Genomic DNA, 4,173 nt, shown 5'->3' with positions numbered 1-4,173 from the left:
GTGCCAGTGCACTCTCTGGACTCACTGCAGTGCATCCCCAGTGGTGCCAGTGCACTCTCTGGACTCACTGCACTGCATCCCCAGTGGTGCCACTGCACTCTCTGGACTCACTGCAGTGCATCCCCAGTGGTGCCAGTGCACTCTCTGGACTCACTGCAGTGCATCTCCACTGCTGCCAGTGCACTCTCTGGACTCACAGCAGTGCATCCCCAGTGGTGCCAGTGCACTCTCTGGACTCACTGCAGTGCATCCCCAGTGGTGCCAGTGCACTCACTGGACTCACTGCACTGCATCCCAAGTTGTACCAGTGCACTCTCTGGACTCACTGCACTGCATCCCCAGTGGTGCCAGTGCACTCTCTGGACTCACTGCACTGCATCCCCAGTGGTGCCAGTGCACTCACTGGACTCACTGTACTGCATTCCCAGTGGTGCTAGTGCACTCTCTGGACTCACTGCAGTGCATCCCCAGTGGTGCCAGTGCACTCTTTGGACTCACTGAAGTGCATTCTCAGTGGTGCCAGTGCACTCTCTGGACTCACTGCACTGCATCCCCAGTGGTGCCAGTGCACTCTCTGGACTCACTGAAGTGCATTCTCAGTGGTGCCAGTGCACTCTCTGGACTCACTGCAGTGCATCCCCAGTGGTGCCAGTACACTCACTGGACTCACTGCACTGCATCCCCAGTGGTGCCAGTGCACTCTCTGGACTCACTGCACTGCATCCCCAGTAGTGCCAGTGCACTCTCTGGACTCACTGCACTGCATCCCCAGTGCTGCCTGTGCACTCTCTGGACTCACTGCACTGCATCCCCAGTGGTGCCAGTGCAATCTCTGGACTCACTGCACTGCATCCCCAGTGGTGCCAGTGCACACTCTGGACTCACTGCACTGCATCCCCAGTGGTGCCAGTGCACTCTCTGGACTCACTGCACTGCAACCCCAGTGTTGCCAGTGCACTCTCTGGACTCACTGCACTGCATCCCCAGTGGTGCCAGTGCACTCTCTGGACTCACTGAACTGCATCCCCAGTGGTGCCAGTGCACTCTCTGGACTCACTGAAGTGCATCCCCAGTGGTGCCAGTGCACTCTCTGGACTCACTGCACTGCATCCCCAGTGGTGCTAGTGCACTCTGTGGACTCACTGCAGTGCATCCCCAGTGGTGCTAGTGCACTCTCTGGACTCACTGCAGTGCATCCCCAGTGGTGCCAGTGCACTCTCTGGACTCACTGCACTGCATCCCCAGTGGTGCCAGTGCACTCTCTGGACTCACTGCAGTGCATCCCCAGTGGTGCCAGTACACTCACTGGACTGACTGCACTGCATCCCCAGTGGTGCCAGTGCACACTCTGGACTCACTGCACTGCATCCCCAGTGGTGCCAGTGCACTCTCTGGTCTCACCGCACCGCATCCCCAGTGGTGCCAGTGCACTCTCTGGAGTAACTGCAGTGCATCACCAGTGGTGCCAGTGCACTCTCTGGACTCACTGCACTGCATCCCCAGTGGTGCCAGTGCACTCTCTTGACTCACTGCACTGCATCCCCAGTGGTGCCAGAGCACTCTCTGGACTCACTGCAGTGCATCCCCAGTGGTGCCAGTGCACTCTCTGGACTCACTGCAGTGCATCCCCAGTGGTGCCAGTGCACTCTCTGGACTCACTGCACTGCATCCCCAGTGGTGCCAGTGCACTCTCTGGACTCCCGGCACCGCATCCCCAGTGGTGCCAGTGCACTCTCTTGGCTCACTGCTGTGCATCCCCAGTGGTGCCAGTGCACTCTCTTGACTCACTGCACTGCATCCCCAGTGGTGCCAGTGCACTCACTGGATTCACTGCACTGCATCCCCAGTGGTGCTAGTGCACTCTCTGGACTCACTGCACTGCATCCCCAGTGGTACCAGTGCACTCTCTGGACTCACTGAAGTGCATTCTCAGTGGTGCCAGTGCACTCTCTGGACTCACTGCACCGCATCCCCAGTGGTGCCAGTGCACTCTCTGGACTCCCGGCACCGCATCCCCAGTGGTGCCAGTGCACTCTCTGGGCTCACTGCTGTGCATCCCCAGTGGTGCCAGTGCACTCTCTTGACTCACTGCACTGCATCCCCAGTGGTGCCAGTGCACTCTCTGGACTCACTGCACTGCATCCCCAGTGGTGCCAGTGCACTCTCTGGACTCCTGGCAACACATCCCCGGTGGTGCCAGTGCACTCTCTGGACTCACTGCACTGCATCCCCAGTGGTGCCAGAGCACTCTCTGGACTCACTGCAGTGCATCCCCAGTGGTGCTAGTGCACTCTCTGGACTCACTGCACTGCATCCCCAGTGGTGCCAGTGCACTCTCTGGACTCACTGCACTGCATCCCCAGTGGTGCCAGTGCACTCTCTGGACTCCCGGCACCGCATCCCCAGTGGTGCCAGTGCACTCTCTGGGCTCACTGCAGTGCATCCCCAGTGGTGCCAGTGCACTCTCTTGACTCACTGCACTGCATCCCCATTGGTGCCAGTGTACTCACTGGACTCACTGCACTGCATTCCCCAGTGGTGCTAGTGCACTCTGTGGACTCACTGCAGTGCATCCCCAGTGGTGCCAGTGCACTCTCTGGACTCACTGAAGTGCATTCTCAGTGGTTCCAGTGCAGTCTGTGGACTCACTGCACTGCATCCCCAGTGGTGCCAGTGCACTCTCTGGACTCCCGGCAACACATCCCCGGTGGTGCCAGTGCACTCTCTGGACTCACTGCACTGCATCCCCAGTGGTGCCAGAGCACTCTCTGGACTCACTGCAGTGCATCCCCAGTGGTGCTAGTGCACTCTCTGGACTCACTGCACTGCATCCCCAGTGGTGCCAGTGCACTCTCTGGACTCACTGCACTGCATCCCCAGTGGTGCCAGTGCACTCTCTGGACTCCCGGCACCGCATCCCCAGTGGTGCCAGTGCACTCTCTGGGCTCACTGCAGTGCATCCCCAGTGGTGCCAGTGCACTCTCTTGACTCACTGCACTGCATCCCCATTGGTGCCAGTGTACTCACTGGACTCACTGCACTGCATTCCCCAGTGGTGCTAGTGCACTCTCTGGACTTGTTGTCGACGGAGGGAAGACACAAACGCTCAATATGAGTGTTAAGTATGCTTCAGCTTTAATGGATGGCTCAATTGTCTTTTATCGTGTACAGGATAATTAGCTCATACATATTGCAAAAGCCAAGCTCCTTATTGGTAAGCGTCATCTACTGCCCTATCTGTTAGTTCCGCATTCTTCTATCCGCTAGTTCCCCTTTCTAATCTAACTATAACTCCCAGGGCAGTATGCCCTCTACTATCATTGTTTCTAATTGCCTGGGATTTCTCACAAGAGTTCCCAGACAAGCTGCCTGGGATTTCTCACAAGAGTTCCCAGACAAGCCTTGCGTACGTGCCTTTGCTCTTGTTTTTCTAGACCAGCTGGGTGCGGTAATCCGCCATTTCCTTATCTTGCAGCTGCATGATATCAATGTGATTACGCGCAGCGAGCCAGTCCTCAACAATTCCCCCGTTTTTATTTTGAACCAAAAGCTTTCTATAGATTTTTCTATCAATCACCGCACACACTGCAATAAGCAAGGTACAATAAGCAACAGGGTCAAAAATCTCATGCAGAACTACGATTGTAAAGTAGTGTGCCTACTAGAATCTACATCAGTCAACAAGCCACTAAGCGCTAGGAATGTTGCTTCGCAGCGATACTGCTTCTTACTCGCACAGCACAATCACACAATCACACAATCACGCAGAGAGGCCTCTTGCACTTCTCATTCATACCACAAGACAATATCACTGAAAATAATTTGTGTGCAGCTTCAGGAGGTCCTTGTCTGCTCCCGTGGTGAGCGGCTGAGAGTGGAGACCCCTCCGAGGAAAAAATGCTCGGGGTGCACCTAGGGGCGTCCGTTCCACAGTCGATCCCACAGCCGAGCAGAGCGGCTCCTGGCGCAAGGAAGGATGCTATTATAGTTTGTATAATGACAGCAAAGAGATGCATTGCAATAAGGAGCACGTGTGGCATTGACCCCTTTTTTTTTTTTTTTTTTTTTTTTTTTTTTTTTTTTTTTTTTTCTTTTTCGAGCAATTACACCTTACACATGCTATTACTGTTGCTAGAAAAACCCTACTAGTTAACTGCTCGAGCCTTTTTATTA

The sequence above is a fragment of the Anser brachyrhynchus genome (assembly GCF_964034855.1).
Source record: "Anser brachyrhynchus genome assembly, contig: SCAFFOLD_69, whole genome shotgun sequence".
Classification (NCBI taxonomy): domain Eukaryota; kingdom Metazoa; phylum Chordata; class Aves; order Anseriformes; family Anatidae; genus Anser; species Anser brachyrhynchus.
This window is presented reverse-complemented; position numbering follows the sequence as displayed.